At 55.8% G+C, this 24,501-nt stretch overlaps 1 long non-coding RNA gene across 2 annotated transcripts; it reads left to right on the top strand.

The window, feature by feature from the left end:
- The first annotated feature begins 1,018 nt into the window (after positions 1-1,018).
- Positions 1,019-17,965, top strand: LOC142825862 (uncharacterized). Of its 2 annotated transcripts, XR_012900198.2 has the most exons (10): positions 1,019-3,269; positions 3,982-5,696; positions 6,000-6,837; positions 7,150-7,978; positions 8,285-9,113; positions 9,417-10,254; positions 10,571-11,399; positions 15,435-16,263; positions 16,582-16,699; positions 17,189-17,964. It is a non-coding gene; the product is annotated as an uncharacterized LOC142825862 (long non-coding RNA). The 2 variants fall into 2 exon arrangements; XR_016350598.1 differs by having other exon boundaries at positions 16,582-17,965.
- Positions 17,966-24,501: the final 6,536 nt, after the last annotated feature.

The raw sequence follows: 24,501 nt of genomic DNA, 5'->3' as shown, positions 1-24,501 counted from the left end.
GCCCCCCATCCCATCACCCCCAGCCTGCCCCTGTCCCGCCCCTCTGCGTCCCACAGCCCCCCGCCCATCACCCCCAGCCTGCCCCTGCCCCGCCCCCTCTGCGTCCCACAGCCCCCCGCCCGTCACCCCCAGCCTGCCCCTCCCCCGCCCCCTCTGCATCCCACAGCCCCCCGCCCATCACCCCCAGACTGCCCCTGCCCCGCCCCCTCTGCGTCCCACAGCCCCCCGCCCGTCACCCCCAGCCTGCCCCTGCCCCGCCCCCTCTGCGTCCCACAGCCCCCCGCCCATCACCCCCAGCCTGCCCCTGCCCCGCCCCCTCTGCGTCCCACACCCGCATCCCATCACCCCCAGCCTGCCCCTGCCCTGCCCCCTCTGCGTCCCACACCCCCCCGCCCATCACCCCCAGCCTGCCCCTGCCCCGCCCCCTCTGCGTCCCACAGCCCCCCGCCCAACACCCCCAGCCTGCCCCTGTCCCCGCCCCTCTGCGTCCCACAGCCCCCCGCCCAACACCCCCAGCCTGCCCCTGCCCCGCCCCCTCTGCATCCCACACCCCCATCCCATCACCCCCAGCCTGCCCCTGCCCCACCCCCTCTGCGTCCCACAGCCCCCCGCCCAACACCCCTAGCCTGCCCCTGCCCCGCCCCCTCTGCGTCCCACAGCCCCCCGCCCAACACCCCCAGCCTGCCCCTGCCCCGCCCCCTCTGCGTCCCACACCCCCCGCCCAACACCCCCAGCCTGCCCCTGCCCCGCCCCCTCTGCGTCCCACCCCCCCGCCCATCACCCCCAGCCTGCCCCTGCCCCACCCCCTCTGTGTCCCACAGCCCACCGCCCTACACCCCTAGCCTGCCCCTGCCCCGCCCCCTCTGCATCCCACAGCCCCCCTCCCAACACTCCCAGCCTGCCCCGCCCCCTCTGCGTCCCACAGCCCCCCTCCTAACACTCCCAGCCTGCCCCTGCCCCGCCCCCTCTGCATCCCACAGCCCCCCGCCCATCACCCCCAGCCTGCCCCTGCCCCGTCTCCTGTGGGTCCCTCAGCCCCTTCAATCCCCAGCACTCACTAGCCCATGCCCTGTCCCTGTGAGTCCCTTAACTCCATCTGTCCCCACATCCCCAGACTGCACCCTCTTCCTGCCTCCTTCGTGTCCCACAGACCCCCCTCGCTCCCCAGCCTTCACCTTCCTGTCCCTGCCCTATCCCTGCCTCCTATGCATCCCATAGCCTCCTCCCTACCCAACACCCCACAGCCCATGCCCTCTCGCTGCCTCCTGTATGTCTCTCAGCCCCTTTCCTCCCCAGCACCTGTCATCCTGCATCTATTCCCTGATCTGCCTCCTGTATTTCCCACTCCCTAGTTACCATGCCCCACCTATGCCCTTTCCCTGCCTATTGTGTGTCCCCTCCGTCTCCAACACGCCCAAGCCCATGCTTTATCTCTGCCCTTCCTCCTATGGGTCCCTCAGCTCCCTCTCTCCTCAGTACCTCCCAGCCTGCACCTTGTCCCTGCCCTTCCTCCTGTGGGACCCTCAGCCTCCTCCCTCCCTAGCAACCCCCAGCCCATGCCTTGTGCCTCCTCTGCCTCCTATGTCTCCCTCAGCCCCCTCTCACCAAAACCCCCTGCCCAGGCACTGTTCCTGCCTCTTGTGTGGCCCACAGCCCCCTCCTACCCCAGCTCCTGCCAGCCTGCACCCTGTCCCTGTCCTATTCCTGCCTCTTTGTGTTCCACAGCCTCATCCCTACCCAACACCCCCGAGCCTGCACCATGTTCCTGTTTTGCCTCGTGTGTTCCTCAGCTCCCTTCTTTCCCATCATCCCGAATCCCACATCCTGTCCCTACCTCCTGTGTCTCCCTCACCTCCTTCTTCCCTAACACCCCTTAGGCTACACCCTGTCCTTGTCCTTCCTCTTGTGGGTCCCTCAGCCCCCTCCTTCCCATCAACCCCCATCCCACGCCCTGTCCTTGCTCTGCCTCCTGTGTCTCCCTCAGTCTCCTCTCTCCCCAAACCCCCCATCCTGCGCCCTGTCCCTGCCTCTTGTATTTCCCTCCCCAGCACACCTCAGCCTGCACCCTGTCCCTGTCCTTGTCCTGCCTCCTATGTGTACCTCAGCTCACCCCCCCCCCCAGCTGGTGCTCGTGTTCCCAAAAGGGAGATCAGCGAACTCAGGAAGTGGCATTGAGAAGGGCTGACTGATGGTGAGAGGCTGCGTTAAGTAATATGTGAGAAGATGTAATGTGATGTTGCCAACTGAGAAGCTAACTTCTTTGTTTTTCCCTATTCTACTCGTTATACAAACGGGAGAAAAAGCCAACCGCCCAAGTCTCCCGCAGTCACAGGATGAAAGGGAGCAAGAGCAGCGAGCTGAGGAGTCCGATGGATGCAAGGCGGGAGAACGCCAGCTGAGCGAGGAGCAGCCACCATGGTGGATGCACTGAGGGTCCGTTTTGGAGATTTCTCTGCTCCTGGCTCCCCTGGAGGGGTGTGTGGCCCTGTTTGCTGAGAGCCAGCCCTAGCCGGAGTTCCCGAGCAGTGGCTTTGGTTAGGAGAGAAGCAGGTTGCCGCTTGTGGGTTCTGCTTGTTTCTCTGGAAGAGGAGAGAGTTGGCTGCAGAGGGCTGACACCCAGGCGGTGAGTTGTTTGTGTTTCTCCCGTGGCTTTCTCTCTTCTTGCTTTGTCGTGTTGGCCAGCACGTTCTCTCTGTCTCTCTGTGTCCTTGTCTCTGCTGCTGTCGTCGCCTCGCACAGGACGCTGGCAGGAATTCTGGGTGTGGGCCCCCACAGGTTAGGACGCGGGAGCCGTGAGGTACGATGCTGGTACGCAAATTGCGCGATGTAGAGGACGCTCAAGCGTGGTTGTTTCATCGTCCGTTCAGTCGGTATTGGTGGAGTGGGTCCGATATAGATGGGGCTTGGTGCGAGGGTACATTTCCCACTCAGATGGTCCGTAGTGCAGTGACAGCTCACGCTGGTCTTTTCCTGCTGCGCTCTCAGAGGAGTCGATCCAGCGGCCACGGCCATAGAAGAGACTGGAAGAGCTGGACCCGAGCAGCCCGGACCTTGTTGTGGGGAAGAGATGAGTGTCTGGTTTAGAGATTTCTCTGCTCCTGGCTCCCCAGAGTCCAGGGAGGGAAGCCCTGATGCTGAGAGCCAGCCCTAGCCGGAAGCGGCTACGGGTTACGAGAGAAGCAGGTCGCCGCTTGTGGGTTCTGCTCGTTTCTCTGGAAGAGGCTGCCCTCATCAGGAGAGTCTTGGCTGCAGGGGAAGAAGCCCAGGCGGTGAGTTGTTTGTGTGCCTCCCGTGGGTTTCTCTCTCCTTGTTTTGTCGTGTTGGCCAGCACGTTCTCTCTGGCTCTCTATGTGTCTTTATGCTCGTCTCTGTGTCCTTGTCCTCAACCTTGTCTCTGCTGCTGTCGTCGCCTCACACAGGACGCTGGCCCAACCATATTTTTATCCTTCAGGTCCCTCAGTTTCCTTCCTCTCCACAACACCCAAACCAAAATGTACCCCCTAGCCCATTTCTCTACTCATGGGGGCTATCAGTCCCCCATTTTGCTCCCTGCAACACCCCCCCAGCTCACCCCGACCTGCGCCCTATTCCTGCCCATCCCCCATACATGGGACCTCTCAGCTCCCTGTTGGCTTCCTTCCCAATCCGCACATCCCTATCTCGCCAGGCCTGCGACTTTTCAATCTCCCCAAGCTGCACACCCTCATTGCACACCTCTATCTCACCAAGTCTGCGCCCTACCAGCCTCCCTTCTTCCTTCCTTCCTAACCCACACACCCTCATTTTAAGAGGGATAAGGGATCTTTCGGAAAAGGCTTTATTTGCCGAAAGATCCGCGTCTAGCCTGGCGCTTTTTTCCAGCAAAGCTCTGAGCCGGAAAAAAGTGGCAGCCATTTTTATGCTAATGAAATGGGAGGGATTTAAATCCCCGCTTCATTTGCAATTGCGTTGTGTCTAATTTGCATCTCTTTTACGGAAAAGGGATGCAGTCTAAACACAGCCAAGATGTGAGAACAGGTTATGCGACGTTACTGACTGAGATGCCAACGTGTTCACTTTTACTAAAGTGCTGGATTCAGAACCAGGGGAAAAAGTCGACTGTTAGAGTCTCCTCCAGTTCTGTGATGAAGAGAGCTAGAAAATGAGACTATGAGCAAAATTAATGCAAGACAAGAGCCATCCAGCTGGGAACAGAGTGAACACCATTGAGATAAGTATTTGGGTTAGGTTATCCTCTGATAAACTGGATCCACAAAGGTTTCCCCTGTTTGCTCAGAGAGAGAAAGACCTAGCCGAGGATCCCAATGAGTAGCTTTGGTTGTGGGGAAAAAAGGTTTTCCATTTGTCAGGGCTACTAGTTTCTCTGGAACATGGTGTCCTCCTCAGCACATAAATGGATTGAGGAAAAAGATGCAAGGTGGTAAGGTTTTTGCCTTCCTCCTCTGTGTTTCTCTCTTGTAGCTCTATCGTGTTCGCCAATACGTTCTGTCTGACTGTTTCTGTCTGTGTCTTTGTCCTTGCTCTGCTTCTGCCGTCTCCTTCTACAGGACCCTTGCAGGCGTTCCAGGTGAGCATCTCCACGGGTTAAGGGCTCAGAAGCCAAAGGGAATTATGCAGGTACGCCAGTCGCACAAGGTAGAGCGGTGGTGTGTTATGGCTGGCAGCCTCTGTTTTCTAGTAGCGGGCCCGATACAGAGAGGAGAGGAGGAAAGGCCTCCTTTCTCTCCGTGTTCCTGCAGGGACAGCGGGAGGGGGTGGCCGATGGTGGGAGGCTGCGGTGCGTTACAGGGGAGGAGAAGCGATGCCGCGTCCTTGCCGACTGAAACGCAAAGTTGTTTGTTTGTTTTTCCCTCTTTGCTGAGCTCGGTAGGGAGCGATAAGAAGTCAACGGTCCCGGTGTCCTCCCGTCTGGGGATGGAGCGGAAACGAGAACAGCGAGCTGAGGAGCTTGGTCGAAGTGAGGCGAGAACCGTCCGTCTGGGAGCGGAGCAGCCATCGCTGTCACGGAGATAAGTGTCGGGTCTGGAAATCTCTGGCTCACGGCCCGCTCGGTTGTAGGAAGGGGCGTCCCGTTTGCTTAGAGAGCGAGTCTGAGCGGAGGTTCCCGATATTGTGGGAGGAACAGGGCTCCCGTTTGTCAGGGGTGCTGGTTTCTCTGGACCACGGTGTCCTTCTCAGCAGACGCAGAGATCGAGGAGGAAGACGCAAAGCGGTAAGCTTTCTTGCTGCCTCTCCTGTGTTTCTCTCTGGTTGTTCTCTCGTATTGGCCAATACATTCTGTCTGTCTGTTTCTGTCTGTGTCTTTGTCCTTGCTCTGCTTCTGCCGTCTCCTTCTACAGGACCCTTGCAGGCGTTCAAGGTGAGCATCTACACGGGTTAAGGGCTCAGCAGCCAACGGGAATTCTGCAGGTCCGCCAGTCGCGCAAGGTAGAGCAGTGGTGTGTCATGGCTGGCTGACTCCGTGTTCTTGTAGCGGGCCCGATACAGAGGGGAGAGGGGGAAAGGGCTAAAGGATAGAATTCACACAGCCAGAGACCTTAGTGTTTGAGCTGACGCTGGGCTTTTTTGCCGCGCTTACAGAGGAATCAATGCGGAGCCTTGGCCAGAGAAGAAACATACGAGATGGACTTGATCTGCCTGGACGTGTTTGTCGGGACACATGAAGGGTCCTCAGGGTTTGGCCTTCCCATGGCTCTGTGAGTAAGAGATGCATGCTTTGAAATCTTCTAGCGTCCTGGCTGCCGGATTCTTCTGAGGCAGAGAGCTTCTTGCTGTTTCATGGAGCCTGGTGGTCTGGGGACTGGTGAAGGGGCAGTTGTCTTTTCAGCAGAGTGTGGATAGGGATTCAAGGCCTCCTTTCTCTCTGTGTTCCTGCAGGGACAGCGGGAGGGGGTGGCCGACGGTGGGAGGCTGCGGTGCGTTACAGGGGAGGAGAAGCGATGCCGCGTTCTTGCCGACTGAAACGCTAAGTTGTTTGTTTGTTTTTCCCCCTTTGCTAGGCTTGGTAGCGAGCGATAAGAAGTCAACCGTCCCGATGTCCTCCCGTCTGGGGATGGAGCGGAAACGAGAACAGCGAGCTGAGGAGCTTGGTCGAATCGCGGCGAGAACCGTCCGTCTGGGAGCGGAGCAGCCATCGCTGTCACGGAGATAAGTGTCGGGTCTGGAAATCTCTCAGCTCACGGCCCGCTCGGTTGTAGGAAGGGACGTTCCGTTTGCTCAGAGAGCGAGTCCGAGCGGAGGTTCCCGAGGTTGTGGGAGAAACGGAGCTCCCGTTTCTCAGGGTTGCTGGTTTCTCTGGACCACGGTGTCCTTCTCAGCAGACGCAGGGATCGAGGAGGAAGACGCAAAGCGGTAAGCTTTCTTGCTGCCTCTTGTGTGTTTCTCTCTTGTTGCTCTCTCGTATTGGCCAATACGTTCTGTCTGTCTGTTTCTGTCTGTGTCTTTGTCCTTGCTCTGCTTCTGCCGTCTCCTTCTACAGGACCCTTGCAGGCGTTCAAGGTGAGCATCTCCACGGGTTAAGGGCTCAGCAGCCAACGGGAATTCTGCAGGTCCGCCAGTCGCGCAAGGTAGAGCAGTGGTGTGTCATGGCTGGCTGACTCCGTGTTCTTGTAGCGGGCCTGATACAGAGGGGAGAGAGGGAAAGGGCTAAAGGATAGAATTCACACAGCCAGAGACCTTAGTGTTTGAGCTGACGCTGGGCTTTTTTGCTGCGCTTACAGAGGAATCAATGCGGAGCCTTGGCTAGAGAAGAAACATACGAGATGGACTTGATCTGCCTGGACGTGATTGTCGGGAGACGTGAAGGGTCCTCAGGGTTCGGCCTTCCCATGGCTCTGTGTGAGTAAGAGATGCGTGCTTTGAAATTTTCAAGCGTCCTGGCTGCCGGATTCTTCTGAGGCAGAGAGCTTCTTGCTGTTTCACGGAGCCTGGTGGTCTGGGGACTGGTGAAGGGGCAGTTGTCGTTTCAACCGAGTGTGGATAAGGATTCAAGGCCTCCTTTCTCTCTGTGTTCCTGCAGGGACAGCGGGAGGGGGTGGCCGACGGTGGGAGGCTGCGGTGCGTTACAGGGGAGGAGAAGCGATGCCGCGTTCTTGCCAACTGAAACGCTAAGTTGTTTGTTTGTTTTTCCCCCTTTGCTGGGCTTGGTAGCGAGCGATAAGAAGTCAACGGTCCCGGTGTCCTCCCATCTGGGGATCGAGCGGAAACGAGAACAGCGAGCTGAGGAGCTTGGTCGAATCGCGGCTAGAACCGTCCGTCTGGGAGCGGAGCAGCCATCGCTGTCATGGAGATAAGTGTCGGGTCTGGAAATCTCTCAGCTCACGGCCCGCTCGGTTGTAGGAAGGGACGTCCCATTTGCTCAGAGAGCGAGTCCGAGCGGAGGTTCCCGAGGTTGTGGGAGAAATGGAGCTCCCGTTTGTCAGGGTTGCTGGTTTCTCTGGACCACGGTGTCCTTCTCAGCAGACGCAGGGATCGAGGAGGAAGACGCAAAGCGGTAAGCTTTCTTGCTGCCTCTCCTGTGTTTCTCTCTGGTTTTTCTCTCGTATTGGCCAATACGTTCTGTCTGTCTGTTTCTCTCTGTGTCTTTGTCCTTGCTCTGCTTCTGCCGTCTCCTTCTACAGTACCCTTGCAGGCGTTCAAGGTGAGCATCTCCACGGGTTAAGGGCTCAGCAGCCAACGGGAATTCTGCAGGTCCGCCAGTCGCGCAAGGTAGAGCAGTGGTGTGTCATGGCTGGCTGACTCCGTGTTCTTGTAGCGGGCCCGATACAGAGGAGAGAGGGGGAAAGGGCTAAAGGATAGAATTCACACAGCCAGAGACCTTAGTGTTTGAGCTGACGCTGGGCTTTTTTGCCGCGCTTACAGAGGAATCAATGCGGAGCCTTGGCCAGAGAAGAAACATACGAGATGGACTTGATCTGCCTGGACGTGATTGTCAGGAGACGTGAAGGGTCCTCAGGGTTTGGCCTTCCCATGGCTCTGTGTGAGTAAGAGATGCGTGCTTTGAAATCTTCTAGCGTCCTGGCTGCCGGATTCTTCTGAGGCAGAGAGCTTCTTGCTGTTTCACGGAGCCTGGTGGTCTGGGGACTTGTGAAGGGGCAGTTGTTGTTTCAGCAGAGTGTGGATAGGGATTAAAGGCCTCCTTTCTCTCAGTGTTCCTGCAGGGACAGCGGGAGGGGGTGGCCGACGGTGGGAGGCTGCGGTGCGTTACAGGGGAGGAGAAGCAATGCCTTGCCAACTGAAACGCTAAGTTGTTTGTTTGTTTTTCCCCCTTTGCTGGGCTTGGTAGTGAGCGATAAGAAGTCAACAGTCCCGGTGTCCTCCCATCTGGGGATGGAACGGAAACGAGAACAGCGAGCTGAGGAGCTTGGTCATAGCGAGGCGAGAACCATCCGTCTGGGAGCGGAGCAGCCATCGCTGTCACGGAGATAAGTGTCGGGTCTGGAAATCTCTCAGCTCACGGCCCGCTCGGTTGTAGGAAGGTACCTCCCGTTTGCTCAGAGAGCGAGTCCGAGCGGAGGTTCCCGAGGTTGTGGGAGAAACAGGGCTCCCGTTTGTCAGGGGTGCTGGTTTCTCTGGACCACAGTGTCCTTCTCAGCAGACGCAGGGATCGAGGAGGAAGACGCAAAGCGGTAAGCTTTCTTGCTGCCTCTCCTGTGTTTCTCTCTGGTTGTTCTCTCGTATTGGCCAATACGTTCTGTCTGTCTGTTTCTCTCTGTGTCTTTGTCCTTGCTCTGCTTCTGCCGTCTCCTTCTACAGGACCCTTGCAGGCGTTCAAGGTGAGCTTCTCCACGGGTTAAGGGCTCAGCAGCCAACGGGAATTTTGCAGGTCCGCCAGTCGCGCAAGGTAGAGCAGTGGTGTGTCATGGCTGGCTGACTCCGTGTTCTTGTAGCGGGCCCGATACAGAGGGGAGAGGGGGAAAGGGCTAAAGGATAGAATTCACACAGCCAGAGACCTTAGTGTTTGAGCTGACGCTGGGCTTTTTTGCCACGCTTACAGAGGAATCAATGCGGAGCCTTGGCCAGAGAAGAAACATACGAGATGGACTTGATCTGCCTGGACGTGATTGTCGGGAGACATGAAGGGTCCTCAGGGTTTGGCCTTCCCATGGCTCTGTGTGAGTAAGAGATGCGTGCTTTGAAATCTTCTAGCGTCATGGCTGCCGGATTCTTCTGAGGCAGAGAGCTTCTTGCTGTTTCACGGAGCCTGGTGGTCTGGGGACTGGTGAAGGGGCAGTTGTCTTTTCAGCAGAGTGTGGATAGGGATTCAAGGCCTCCTTTCTCTCTGTGTTCCTGCAGGGACAGCGGGAGGGGGTGGCCGACGGTGGGAGGCTGCGGTGCGTTACAGGGGAGGAGAAGCGATGCCGCGTTCTTGCCGACTGAAACGCTAAGTTGTTTGTTTGTTTTTCCCCCTTTGCTAGGCTTGGTAGCGAGCGATAAGAAGTCAACCGTCCCGATGTCCTCCCGTCTGGGGATGGAGCGGAAACGAGAACAGCGAGCTGAGGAGCTTGGTCGAATCGCGGCGAGAACCGTCCGTCTGGGAGCGGAGCAGCTATCGCTGTCACGGAGATAAGTGTCGGGTCTGGAAATCTCTCAGCTCACGGCCCGCTCGGTTGTAGGAAGGGACGTTCCGTTTGCTCAGAGAGCGAGTCCGAGCGGAGGTTCCCGAGGTTGTGGGAGAAACGGAGCTCCCGTTTCTCAGGGTTGCTGGTTTCTCTGGACCACGGTGTCCTTCTCAGCAGACGCAGGGATCGAGGAGGAAGACGCAAAGCGGTAAGCTTTCTTGCTGCCTCTCGTGTGTTTCTCTCTTGTTGCTCTCTCGTATTGGCCAATACGTTCTGTCTGTCTGTTTCTGTCTGTGTCTTTGTCCTTGCTCTGCTTCTGCCGTCTCCTTCTACAGGACCCTTGCAGGCGTTCAAGGTGAGCATCTCCACGGGTTAAGGGCTCAGCAGCCAACGGGAATTCTGCAGGTCCGCCAGTCGCGCAAGGTAGAGCAGTGGTGTGTCATGGCTGGCTGACTCCGTGTTCTTGTAGCGGGCCTGATACAGAGGGGAGAGAGGGAAAGGGCTAAAGGATAGAATTCACACAGCCAGAGACCTTAGTGTTTGAGCTGACGCTGGGCTTTTTTGCTGCGCTTACAGAGGAATCAATGCGGAGCCTTGGCTAGAGAAGAAACATACGAGATGGACTTGATCTGCCTGGACGTGATTGTCGGGAGACGTGAAGGGTCCTCAGGGTTCGGCCTTCCCATGGCTCTGTGTGAGTAAGAGATGCGTGCTTTGAAATTTTCAAGCGTCCTGGCTGCCGGATTCTTCTGAGGCAGAGAGCTTCTTGCTGTTTCACGGAGCCTGGTGGTCTGGGGACTGGTGAAGGGGCAGTTGTCGTTTCAACCGAGTGTGGATAAGGATTCAAGGCCTCCTTTCTCTCTGTGTTCCTGCAGGGACAGCGGGAGGGGGTGGCCGACGGTGGGAGGCTGCGGTGCGTTACAGGGGAGGAGAAGCGATGCCGCGTCCTTGCCGACTGAAACGCAAAGTTGTTTGTTTGTTTGTTTTTCCCCCTTTGCTGGGCTTGGTAGCGAGCGATAAGAAGTCAACGGTCCCGGTGTCCTCCCATCTGGGGATCGAGCGGAAACGAGAACAGCGAGCTGAGGAGCTTGGTCGAATCGCGGCGAGAACCGTCCGTCTGGGAGCGGAGCAGCCATCGCTGTCACGGAGATAAGTGTCGGGTCTGGAAATCTCTCAGCTCTCGGCCCGCTCGGTTGTAGGAAGGGACGTCCCGTTTGCTCAGACAGCGAGTCCGAGCGGAGGTTCCCGAGGTTGTGGGAGAAACGGAGCTCCCGTTTCTCAGGGGTGCTGGTTTCTCTGGACCACGCTGTCCTTCTCAGCAGACGCAGAGATCGAGCAGGAAGACGCAAAGCGGTAAGCTTTCTTGCTGCCTCTCGTGTGTTTCTCTCTTGTTGCTCTCTCGTATTGGCCAATACGTTCTGTCTGTCTGTTTCTGTCTGTGTCTTTGTCCTTGCTCTGCTTCTGCCGTCTCCTTCTACAGGACCCTTGCAGGCGTTCAAGGTGAGCATCTCCACGGGTTAAGGGCTCAGCAGCCAATGGGAATTCTGCAGGTCCGCCAGTCGCGCAAGGTAGAGCAGTGGTGTGTCATGGCTGGCTGACTCCGTGTTCTTGTAGCGGGCCCGATACAGAGGGGAGAGAGGGAAAGGGCTAAAGGATAGAATTCCCACAGCCAGAGACCTTAGTGTTTGAGCTGACGCTGGGCTTTTTTGCCGCACTTACAGAGGAATCAATGCGGAGCCTTGGCCAGAGAAGAAACATACGAGATGGACTTGATCTGCCTGGACGTGATTGTCGGGAGACGTGAAGGGTCCTCAGGGTTTGGCCTTCCCATGGCTCTGTGTGAGTAAGAGATGCGTGCTTTGAAATCTTCTAGCGTCCTGGCTGCCGGATTCTTCTGAGGCAGAGAGCTTCTTGCTGTTTCATGGAGCCTGGTGGTCTGGGGACTGGTGAAGGGGCAGTTGTCGTTTCAGCAGAGTGTGGATAGGGATTTGTGACGTAGTGGGGGTACCTGGCTGGTTTCTATGCTGCTGGCTCTGGGGTAACCCCCACTGGCTGCCGTGGGTACCACGACCCAGCAAAACAGGATGAGTCACTATGCAAACGAGTATGGCCAGACACCCGCCATGGAGAGGAACAAAGGAAGGTGGAATGCTGCCCTGGCTGGGGGGCAGGGCTGGAAGAGGGTGAGTTAGTTGGTGTCTGGGAGCATGGAGGAGACAGCCTAGGGAAGGGGCTGGAGTTTAGGGGCCCAGTCTCCCCCATCTCAAGGGGGCCTGAGGCATCCTAGCCCAGCTCTGTGACCAGCTTACATCTGTGCTGTGCTGTATCCTGGAGAGGCAATAAACTTCCTCTATTCCACCGGCTGGTGCAGTCTGTTTGTGCCATTTCGGGGTGCAGGAGACGAGGGACCCCCAATGCGCTGTCACACTGGTGTCAGAAGTGGGATGCACTGCACCCCGTGGATGGAGCTCCCAGCGGCGAGCGACAAGGCGCAGTAGAAGCAAGAGCCCTGGAGCCAGGCGTGCTGGAGACAGAGCGAAGCGGTTCCTGGGAATCGTGGGGCACTGCAGCACTAGACTGGTGAGTCTGCACCGAGGGGACCAGCGGGCAGATGGCCTACGCCCGACTCTTGAAGGCAGAGCTGGTGGAGCTGTGCAGAGAGAAGGGCTTGCCTGTGCGGAAAGCAGCCAAGGCCCAGCTGATTGCCCAGCTGGAAGAGAATGACCAGCCACAGGGCCAGGATCTTATCCCCAGGGGAAGCAGCCAGACCCCCCCTGAGAGTGTGTCATGCTCAGAGAGGGGGAGGAGCGCTGGAACCCACCGGAGAGATGAGACAGCGTCTCCTGGGAGGCCTGCAAGCCATAGCCCATCTAGGGCAGGGGCCAGCCCAGCGGAGCTGCGGCGGCTGGAGATCCAGCTGCGGATAAAGGAATTGGAAGCAGAGGACTGAGAGAGGGACCGCCAGGACCGAGAGAAGGAGCGCCAAGATCGAGAAAGGGACCGCCAGGACCGAGAGAGGCAGCGACAGCATGAGCTGGCCATGGCAGAGCGGAGAACCGGCGGGGCACCGGCTGCGCCAAGTGAGGATGGGCCCCAGGGTCCCAGGACTGCCAGATGCTTGGAGAGGCTCGTGGTGGCCCAATTGAAGGACATGGGTGACATAGACGGGTTCCTCAGTGCCTTTGAGAGGGCCTGTGGACTGCAACGGGTTCCCCCAGCTGACTGGCTGCAGGAGCTCATCCCCGCACTGAGCCAGGAGGCGGCCGGAGTGCTCAGTCAGCTGGAGGACCTACAGCCAGGGGATTACAACCGAGTCAAGGAGGCCCTGCTGCACAAGTTCGGGCTGACCCCCGAGATGTACAGGAAGAAGTTCCGGGGGGGTACAGAAAGGGCCACGGGAGACCTATGCGGATCTGGCCTCCCGCCTGTCACAATACGGCCGCAAGTGGGTGTCTGGAGTCGGAGCCCAGACCGCAGAGGAGCTGCTCAAGCTGGTCCTGATGGAGCAGTTCTATGAAGCGTGCCCACCCAAACTGAGGCTGTGGCTCAAGGACCGGAGACCAGAGAACCCCCAGGAGGCCGGGAGACTGGCGGATGAGTTCACGGAGAGCCGGTCCGGGTGTGAACGGGAGTCCCGGAGAGAAAGGGAACCGCGCAGAGACCAGGTCTCGGCTGAGCGACGGAGGGAGTCAACTACGGGGCGAGACCAAGGAACAGGTCGTCTGCGCTCCAGAGAACCAGCCAGGGCCTGGACAGAGACAGCCCAAAGCCTAACTTGCCATCGCTGTGGGCAAAAAGGCCACAAGAGGGCTCGGTGCACCAGGTCCCAGGACCGGGGACTTTCCAGGGTTAACTGGCTGGGGCGGGAGGAAGGGCAGGCTGCCCCAGAGGCAGGGGCTGGCAGGCAAACCTCAGCTCAGAGAAAGAGGAAGGATGCTCAGTGCACCTCCCCTGGGAGGTCTGACCCTCGGGAGGCGGATTTCTCCGTGTACCGGGTGGGGGCAGGGCGGCCCCTGCGGAGCGAGTGCCTCATACCCCTGGAGGTGGATGGTAGGAAGGTGACGGGCTTCTGGGACACGGGGGCGGAGGTGACTCTGGCCCGATCTGATATAGTGGCCCCAGAGCGGATACTACCCCACACCCAGCTGACCCTGAAGGGCATAGATGGGTCCCCGTTTAAGGTGCCTGTAGCCCGGGTGCATCTGAAATGGGGGGCAAAGGAAGGCCTCAAGGAAGTGGGGGTGCACCCGCACTTGCCCACCGAGGTGCTGATGGGGAATGACCTAGAGGAGTGGCCCCATGAACCCCAGTGGGCTCTAGTCACTACCCGGAGCCAGAGCCAGCGGGGGGCTGACAACGTGGATCCAGGGAAGGACTCCTGGCAGCGTCCTCAGGGTCCCATCCCAGTGGACACGGGGTCCAGCCAGGCTGGGACTCCGGACCTAGACAGAGGTGGGGAACAGGTCCCGATCCCTGCCTCAGCAGCTGAATTCCAGGCTGAGGTGCAGGCAGACCCCTCCTTGCAGAGGCTGAGGGACCAGGCTGGCCTCCGTGCAGCTCAGCCCCGGGGGAGAGGTGGCCAGGAGAGATTCCTGCGGGAGCGTGGACTCCTGTTCCGTGAATGGCTTCCCCCCAGGAAGGTGAGGGCATGGGGGGTCCAGCTGCAGCTGGTTGTCCCCCAAAAGCATCGCCTCAAGCTGCTGTATTTGGCCCACGACGTCCCCGTTGGGGGCCACCGGGGGATCCGGAGCACCCGGCGGAGGCTGCTCCAGCACTTCTATTGGCCGGGAATCTTTACAGCCGTGCAGCGGTACTGCCGGTCCGGTGACTCCTGCCAGAGGGGTGGGAAGGCCCAAGACAGTAGGAAAGCAGCTTGGGGGTCTCTACCCCAGATAGAGGACCCTCTGGGCTTGCTGAGAGTGTTATGGGAGGGGAAGACCTCCCTGGATGGAGCATCGGGGATGGAAGCCACCCTGGCTGTCCAGAGAAGGCTCGCTGGGCTCATGGCCCCGTCCCGAGAGACCCTGGCCAGAGATCAAGGCCAGCGGAAGGGTGGGTGTGACCCCCGAGGACAGGCCTGTGCCAGTCGCCCTGGAGTGGGGTGACGAGTGGACGGAGGAAAGCCAGCTCATGTGGGGCCTCGCCACGGTCGGCCCGAGTCAAGGGGAGCACCCATATCCCCAGGGCGGGTTCCCACGCAGAGGACCTGAACTTCCCTAGGTCACGAGCAGAGTGACCCTGCTCAGTTCGCTCTCGGAGGGGGGAGAACTGTGACGTAGTGGGGGTACCTGGCTGGTTTCTATGCTGCTGGCTCTGGGGTAACCCCCACTGGCTGCCGTGGGTACCACGACCCAGCAAAATAGGATGAGTCACTATGCAAACGAGTATGGCCAGACACCCCCCATGAAGAGGAACAAAGGCAGGTAGAATGCTGCCTTGGCTGGGGGGCAGGGCTGGAAGAGGGTGAGTTAGTTGGTGTCTGGGAGCATGGAGGAGACAGCCTAGGGAAGGGGCTGGAGTTTAGGGGCCCAGTCTCCCCCATCTCAAGGGGGCCTGAGGCATCCTAGCCCAGCACTGTGACCAGCTTACATCTGTGCTGTGCTGTATCCTGGAGAGGCAATAAACTTCCTCTATTCCACCGGCTGGTGCAGTCTGTTTGTCCCATTTCGGGGTGCAGGAGATGGGGGACCCCCAACGCGCCGTCACAGGATTCGAGGCCTCCTTTCTCTCCGTGTTCCTGCAGGGACAGCGGGAGGGGGTGGCCGACGGTGGGAGGCTGCGGTGCGTTACAGGGGAGGAGAAGCGATGCCGCGTCCTTGCCGACTGAAACGCTAAGTTGTTTGTTTGTTTTTCCCCCTTTGCTGGGCTTGGTAGCGAGCGATAAGAAGTCAACCATCCCGGTGTCCTCCCGTCTGGGGATGGAGCGGAAACGAGAACAGCGAGCTGAGGAGCTTGGTCGAATCGCGGCGAGAACCGTCCGTCTGGGAGCGGAGCAGCCATCGCTGTCACGGAGATAAGTGTCGGGTCTGGAAATCTCTCGGCTCACGGCCCGCTCGGTTGTAGGAAGGGGCGTCCCGTTTGCTCAGAGAGCGAGTCCGAGCGGAGGTTCCCGAGGTTGTGGGAGAAACGGAGCTCCCGTTTCTCAGGGGTACTGGTTTCTCTGGACCACAGTGTCCTTCTCAGCAGATGCAGGGATCGAGGAGGAAGACGCAAAGCGGTAAGCTTTCTTGCTGCCTCTCCTGTGTTTCTCTCTGGTTGTTCTCTCGTATTGGCCAATACATTCTGTCTGTCTGTTTCTGTCTGTGTCTTTGTCCTTGCTCTGCTTCTGCCGTCTCCTTCTACAGGACCCTTGCAGGCGTTCCAGGTGAGCATCTCCACGGGTTAAGGGCTCAGCAGCCAACAGGAATTCTGCAGGTCTGCCAGTCGCACAAAGTAGTGCAGTGGTGTGTCATGGCTGGCTGACTCCGTGTTCTTGTAGCGGGCCTGATACAGGGGGGAGAGGGGGAAAGGGCTAAAGGATAGCATTCCCACAGCCAGAGACCTTAGTGTTTGAGCTGACGCTGGGCTTTTTTGCCGCGCTTACAGAGGAATCAATGCGGAGCCTTGGCCAGAGAAGAAACATACGAGATGGACTTGATCTGCCTGGACGTGATTGTCGGGACACGTGAAGGGTCCTCAGGGTTCGGCCTTCCCATGGCTCTGTGTGAGTAAGAGATGCGTGCTTTGAAATTTTCAAGCGTCCTGGCAGCCGGTTTCTTCTGAGGCACAGAGCTTGCTGCTGTGGCACGGAGACTGGTGGCCTGGGGACTGGTGAAGGGGCAGTTGTCGTTTCAACAGTGTGTGGATAAGGATTCAAGACCTCCTTTCTCTCTGTGTTCCTGCAGGGACAGCGGGAGGGGGTGGCCGACGGTGGGAGGCTGCGGTGCGTTACAGGGGAGGAGAAGCTAAAAGATAGAATTCCCGCAGCCACGGAGCTTAGTGAGTGAGAGCTGACGCTGGGCTTTTTCTGCCGCGCTTGCAGAGCAATCAATGCGGGCCCATGGCCAGAGAAGAAACGTGTGAGATGGGCTTGAGCTACCTGGATGTGATTCTCGGGACACAGGAAGGGTCCTCAGGGTTCGGCTTTCCCATGGCTCTGTGTGAGTAACAGATGCGTGCTTTGAAATCTTCAGCCATTCCGGCAGCCGATTTCTTCTGAGGCAGAGAGCTTCCTGCTTGGGCATGGGGACTGGTGAAAGGACCATAGTCGGTTCTACAGGGTGACTGTCTTGGAAATATCCTGGACATCCTTTTAAGGTGGCAGCTGAGAAATCTTTGTGTTTCTTCCTTCTCACTGGCTGAAAGCAAAATATTAATTTTTGAATTGTTCGTCTGTACTCGCTCCGAGATTTTCCACACAGATTCTCTACATCTTTCAGCACAGAAGTCTCTTGAATTGAATTGAGGGCACGGACAATAGTCTGCTTTGCAAAGTGACTATATTGCTTGTATGTACATAGGGCTCAATTCTAGTTGTAGTCCTGCTCTGGTAATGTGAGGTGGTGTCAGTGACTGTGACATGTAAGGAAAGAGGATACAGAGCAGTGCTATCTGAGATGCTTACTTTCTGCCCCTCCTCTGTATTCTAGGTTTAGTTGCAAGGAAAAAGGAGTAATTTGTCAGAGTCTGCTCCCATCTGTCACGTTATTGGATTATGAAGGGATCAGCCGGGTCACTGCTGCACCCATGGGGGGGGATTCGCCCCAAAAGTGGTACAAAGGAGGCCATGTGAGGTGTCAGACAAAAGCTTACTTTTATTCTGATTCTGTATATGCTCTTCATATATCTGTATTATGTTTGTGTGTGGAGTTAGGTATCTGTACTCTGTATGGAGACTGGAAGTCTCTCTAAATGCACTGGGCAAAGTTCAGCCTATGGACATGCTAATTAGCAAGGCTATGTGGGACAATGGCACTCAATGGGCCAAGGACACACCTCAAGAATGAGGGCAGACACCTTTGGGCTACCGGCAGGGAACACAGGGATAGGCCGCTGGCCAGGTGACCTGCTGCAGCCAAGAAGAGACCAGGAAGTAAGTATAAATATGCCATGTGGTTGACTCCATCTTGGTAATCAGCTCAGTACTTCATCCCAGACGCAGCAGTGCAGGGATCGAAGGGCCAGAAAGAACTGTGGACCCATCCTGACCTAGGATGCGCAACAAGGACTTGTAAGCCAGCATCTGTAACATCTCTGCTAGAGCCTGCATCGAGAACTGGGAGATTCGATGCATGTAATGTATGATTCTTTAGCAACCTTACTCTCATGCTTTTCTTTCTTGTGGTAATAAACCTTTAGATGGTAGATTCTAAAGGATTGGTTCAGCGTGATTTGTGGGTAAGGTCCAGAGGGATCTGTGGCTGGTTTCTTGGAACCAGACAGAACTTGTTCGGGGTAGGTGGGGTTGGGTTCTAAGACCCCCCCATCCGTGTATGAGGCCTGGGGCCATCTGGGGCACAGATATTGCTGGGGTGTCGGAGGGGTTTTGCTTGTGAGGCTTCAGGCAGGCAGCTGAAGCGCTCTGTGGGACTGGTTTGTGGCCTGTTTGGAAAGGTCACCAGTCTGGGGGCTGCAAGAAGGCCCGGATTTGAGCAATTCACCCTGAGTGGACGTCCTCAGCTGTGCCCAGACCGACCCGGTCCTTCACACCATCATAGGATGGAATACAAATGAGAGTTGCTAGCTTGTGTGCATGATCGATGTGAGGCAATATTCATCCAGCTGAGTTTGGAGCAGCTGCCACTGTCACTGAGGTAAGTGTCTGGTTGATGAGGGCTCTGCCTGCAGCTCACTTGGCTGTAGTTAGAGACTCCACTGTGCCTAGGGCGGGGTTTGAGAGCAGAGATTGCTGAGTAGCATCAGTGGTTACTAGGGAGCTGAGGTCTACAATTTTAAGTGCTGCTCTCTTCCCTGCTCAGGATGGTGGGTCCTTGTTAGCAGGTGTCTCCAGGAGCAGTGCTCTAGGTGGGGAGTTGCCTGCCTTCCTCCTATGTTTGTGTCTCTCTCTCCTCTCTCTGGTGGTGGCCAGCACACTGTGTATGCTGTCTTAGGGCCTCTCCTGGTGGTGTTTCACTCCCCAGGAAGTGGGGTGGGTGGTGGTGGTGCATCTCTCTGGCTTGGACTCCAGTGCATGGAGGTGAGTGGGATAGGATGGGTGTCCCCATGTCGGGGGGGATCTACGTCCAATTGACCCGTTGGTGTCCAGTCCGTGTCTCGTGCTGGAATGGCCGTGTTGTGGAAGGGTTGGAGAGGGCGGCAGGCGTTGGAAGGGCCGGTGCGGCTGTAGCATGATTGTCAGCGATGGTTCTTCTGTGGGTTAGTGGCTGTTCTTACGAGGCTGCTGCAGGTCTGTGGAGCCGCTCTGGAGCCTCAGCTGGATGAGGAGCATCTGCAGGAAATAAGCCTGAGCCATCCGCACGTCCCACTTGGCTGTGGAGCTGAGGAGCACTCTGGTGATGGTGCAGGAGCTGGTGCGAGTTCTGTGAAATTCTCTTTAGCCAGTGTCTGTGCAGTGAGGTGCCTCCTTGCGAGCAGACGCCTGTGATTTCCATGGGACGGGTCCTGGGAAAGGCAGAGCTATGCCTGCGGCTGGGCGTTGTCTGGGATTGTCCTTTCCTCCCCATGACTAGCTGCACGCAGGTCACCCTCCTTCACCAAGAGAGATGCTCCGTAGTTTGCAGTCCCACCCCACCGCATCTCTGGTTTTGAGTCACGGGACGTCACATTGAGCCTGAGACCGGAGAACTTAAGAACATAAGAACAACCAGACTGGGTCAGACCAAAGGTCCATCCAGCCCAGTGTCCTGTCTGCCGACAGTGGCCAATTCCAGGTGCCCTAAAGGGAGTGATCCAAACAGGTAATGATCAAACCACCTCTCTCTTGCCATTCATCTCCACCCTCTGACAAACAGAGGCCAGGGAAACCATTCCTTACCCATACTGACTAATAACCATTAATGGGCTTAAATTCATGGAGGCTATCTAGTTCTTTTTTAAACTCTGTTATAATCCTAGCTTTCACAACCTCCTCAAGCAAGGAGTTCCACAGGTTGACTGTGCGCCGTGTGAAGAAGAACTTCCTTTTATTTATTTTAAACCTGCTGCCCCTTAATTTCATTTGGTGGCCCTAGTTCTTATATTATGGGAACAAGTAAAGAACTTATTCACTTTCTCCACACCACTCATGATTTTATAGACCTCTATCCTATCCCCCCTTAGTCTCCTCTTTTCCAAACTGAAAAGTCCTAGTCTCTTTAATCTCTCCTTATATGGGACCCGTTCCAAACCCCTAATTATTTTAGTTGCCCTTCTCTGAACTTTTTCTAATGCTGCTATATCTTTTTGAAATGAGGAGACCCCCATCTGTACACAGTATTCTAGATGTGCACGTAGCATGGATTTATATAAGGGCAGTAAGATATTCTCTGACTTATTCTCTATCCCTTTTTAAAAGCTTTTTTGACTGCTGCTGCACACTGCATGGACATCTTTAGAAAACTATCCACAATGACTACAAGATCTCTTTCCTGATCAGTTGTAGTTAAATTAGCCCCCAACATCTTGTACATATAGTTGGGGTTATTTTTTCCAATGTGCATTACTTTACATTTATCCACATTACATTTCATTTGCCATTTTGTTGCCAAATCACTTAGTTTGATGAGATCTTTTTGAAGTTCTTCACAGTCTGCTTTGGTCTTAACTTCCTTGAGCAGTTTAGTGTCATCCACAAACTTTGCCACCTCCCTGTTTACCCCTTTCTCCAGATCATTTATGAATAAGTTGAATAGGATTGGTCCTAGGACTGACCCTTAGGGAACACCACTAGTTACCCCTCTCCATTCTGACAATTTAACATTTTTTCCTACCCTTTGTTTCCTGCCTTTTAACCAGTTCTCAATCCATGAAAGGATCTTCCCTCTTATCCTATGACTACTTAGATTTCCAGAAAGTCTTTGACAAGATCCCTCACCAAAGACTCTTATGTAAATTAAGTACACGATGTCTACTGGATCCCCCTTGTCCATATGTTTGTTGACCCCTTCAAAGAACTCTAAAATATTAGTAAGACATGATTTCCCTTTGCAGAAACCTTGTTGACTTTTGCCCAACAAATTATGTTCTTCTTTGTGTCTATGTTATTCTTTACTGTTGTTTCAACTAATTTGCCCGGTACTGACATTAGACTTACTGGTCTGTCATTCCTGGAATTGCCTCTAGAGCCCTTTTTAAATATTGGCGTTACATTAACTATCTTCCAGTCATTGGGTACAGAAGCTGTTTTAAAGGCTAGGTTACAAACCATCGTTAATAGTTCCGCAATGTCATATTTGAGTTCTTTCAGAACTCTGGGGTGAATGCCATCTGGTCCCGGTGACTTGTTACTATTAAGTTTATCAATTAGTTCCAAAACCTCTTCTAATGACACTTCAGTCTGTGACAATTCCTCAGATTTGTCACCTACAAAGGACGGCTCAGGTTTGGGAATCTCCCTAACATCCTCAGCAGTGAAGACTGAAGCAAAGAATTCATTTAGTTTCTCCGCAATGACTTACAAATGGAGCACTTTATCATCTTTATCTCGATCGTCCAGGGGCCACACTGACTGTTTAGCAGGCTTCCTGCTTCTGATGTACTTAAAAAACATTTTGTTATACCTTTTGGCTACGTCTACACTGCATGCTTTTTGCACAAGAACTGTTTTGCTCAAAAGTACTTACGCAAGAGCGCATCCACACTGCCATGTGCTTTTGCGCAAGAGATGTACTTTTGCACGAGAGCATCAATGGCTATGTGGACGCTCTCTTGTGCAAGAAAGCTCTGATGGCCATTTTAACCATAGGAGTTTCTTGTGCGAGAAACCCCTCTTGCCCGTCCACACTGCCTTCTTGGGCAACAGCTCTTGCGCAAGAGGGCTTATTCCTCGTGGGGAGAGGAATAAGTCTTGTGCAAAAAACCCTCTTTTATGATGCTTTACTATAAATTTACTTGCACAAGAACGAGTGTGCAGTACAGACACTCTGCATGTTTTTGTGATAGAATGACTGTTCTTATTCAAAAAGATTGCATTGTAGACATAGCCTTTGAGTTTTTGGCTAGCTGTTCTTCAAACACCTCTTATTACATTTTTACACTTAATTTGGCAGTGTATATGCTCCTTTCTATTTTCCTCACTAGGATTTGACTTAAAAAGAGCCACCGTGGCTTAACAACCAAGTAAAAGAAGCAGTGAGAGATAAAAAGGTATCTTTTAGAGTTCTTTGCTGTGTTTTTTAATTTGGGGTATACATTTAAGTTGGGCATCTATTATGGTGCCTTTGAACAATCCTCACTTCCCTCAAAGGCCCAGAACATTCTGGGTAGGGCGAGGGTGCTGTGAGGGGAGAGGACTGTAGTTTCTCCTCCATGGTCAGCGTTTTAGGCCCTGGATAGGCTGGAGAGGAATAAAGAAGGGCTCTCCAGTGAGCAGCAGCCAGGTGATGCATCAGGGTGTGTCTGTGTTACAACCGTGAGTGGCAGCCTCCCTTCCAAGTGTTCTCTCGTTCTCTTTTCTGTCCCTAGAGGGATTGGGTGGATGGAAAAAAATGGCCGACCTGTGGCAGAGAACAGAGAGGGAGCTGATGCCCTGAGCCCATTGCTAGGGATGGAAGCCAGATAGTGATATGCAGAGTGAGAGCACATGGAAATTCACTGTCCTCCCTCGGTACTTCACTTACACAAAGATTCTTTCATTCACTCACCTCAAGCTCTTTGTGCTGGGGGAGCACTGGTGTTTCTGGGAGCTGTCAAGTCACAGGGCCAGGGCCCAAGAGGGTGTGGATTCACTTCAAGACAGAGTCGATTAGGGACAGTTGCTTTTATTAATAAAACATGTATTATAGTAGTGAGATTCTCCTAGAACAGCTCCAAACAGGACCCTGACTGCTGAGCTCTTCCTGGTAGGGCTACCAAGAGTCATGTCCCAGGGACAAGCCCCCCGAGACTCCCCTTGACCCCCCCCCCCCCAGGGACACACTCCTCAAAAAGCCTGGGGCACCAAACACCGGGCACCTTCCTGGTCTGGCCCCAAGATCAAAGCCCTCTTGGGGCTCTGGTCTGAGGAGGAGTCTCTTCAGGGACTGCAGTCCAAGAGGAGGAATGCAGACATTTATGCCAAAAAAGGTCACCACCCCTGCACACTGGAGCAGGTCAGGGCAAAGGTCAAGGAGCTGCAGCAGGGGTATGTTAGAGCCCGTGAGCGCAGCTCCCACTCTGGGGAAGCACCATAGTATTGTGCCTATTATGAGGATCTGGACCGGATCCTGGGGGCAGGGGAACCTCTGCCTCCCGAGACAGTTGTGGAGTCTGGGGTGGACACCCCTGTGCAGCAGCAGCCGCAGCCGCAGCCGCAGCCGCAGCTCCAGGGTGAGACCCCAGAGGACCAAGAGCTCCAAGTGGAGGAGGAGGAGGAGGACACCAGCAGGAGCATTGTGACCCTGACCCTGGAGCCAGACACCCAGATGCAGGAGGCCTCCCAGACAACTTCGGACACCAGGGAGGGAACATCAGGTGAGTGCTGTGAGGGTCCAACACACACAGGGCAGGGGAGGCGGGAGCAAAGCGGATGGTGCAGTACTGTGACATGTCATGCTGATCACAGCCTGAGGGGGTGGAGGGGCACACACATGGCCGACCACAGGGAGGGCCGTCCTACCCCTGCACCCGCATGGCTGCGAGGAACCACCTGCTCCTGCAGACACTGATGCCAGGTACAGGCAGGGGTTGGGGATCCTGGGATTGCCACACAGCTTCAGGCCTCTCAGCAACCTGCGGGAACCCCAACTGTGGCCTGGCACTAGTCTGTGCTGCTTGGCCATGGGGTGGGGGGAGGGGGGCAGGATGGTGGCCTGCATACTGTCTGGGCTTCAGGGAGGCCGTAGCTGCTGCTCAGGGCATACCACTCCTTGCTGAGACCACATGAGCATCTGCTGATCCTAGAGGACAGGCACTGACTGCTGAGGAGGGCATGCTGTCTCTCAGGGAAAGTGTGAGCATGCATGACTGATGACTTTTCCCTCTTGTCCTCCACATCCAGCCCAGCTGTCCAGGAGGGTGGGGGGCCACACCTCTCCCACCTCCCAGACGGCTATTGTGCTGCAGTTTCTGCAGACTGCCCTCTTGACCCTGCAGGAACGCAACCACCAGCTGATTGAGAGCGCAAGTCTTCCAGCTGCACCACGCTGTACACTGCCGCTTCTTGCTCTAAAGACTAGCTCTGACTGGTGGGACCGGCTCGACATGGAGCACTGGAATGACCAACAGCGGCTCCAGAATTTCTGCATGAGGAAGGAGACCCTCCTGGAGCTGTGTTCCTGGCTCTCCCCTGCCCTCACACGACAGGAGAAGTGGGGCGCCATTGTTGTGTGGAAGGTCACCACGCCGGACAGCTACCGATGTGTTGGGAACCAGTTTGGTGTGGAAAAGTCGACCGTCAGGGCCCACATCATGCAGGCATGGCACTCTCCGGCTAAGGTCCCAGAAGGGGTGTGTGAAGTGCTGGAATGGGGAACCCTAGGGAAAGGGTGATCGGGAGTGGTGGGGAAGCCCCTTTTCCCAGGCAGTTTTTCAGTCCCACCCTCACACAGCCTTGCCAAGGGATAGGCTACGTAGGGGTGGCTCCTAGTATGTGTGGGCAGGGAAGGGGTGGGCTGGGGGACCTGCATAGGGCTCAGGCTGCGACTTAAAATAAGGGATAAGGGAACTCCTCATGTATATTGGCCCCAGACATCTAAGAGTATCTTTTAGAAAAGGCTTTATTTTCTGCAAGATCAGCATCTCGACTGGCGCTTTTTTCCAGCAAAGCTCTGTGCCGAAAAAAAGTGGCAGCCATTTTTATGCTAATGAAGCAGGAATGATTTAAATT

The sequence above is a fragment of the Pelodiscus sinensis genome, chromosome 13 (genome assembly GCF_052426305.1).
Source record: "Pelodiscus sinensis isolate ZL-2025 chromosome 13, ASM5242630v1, whole genome shotgun sequence".
NCBI classification, from domain to species: Eukaryota; Metazoa; Chordata; order Testudines; family Trionychidae; genus Pelodiscus; species Pelodiscus sinensis.
This window is presented reverse-complemented; position numbering and strand designations above follow the sequence as displayed.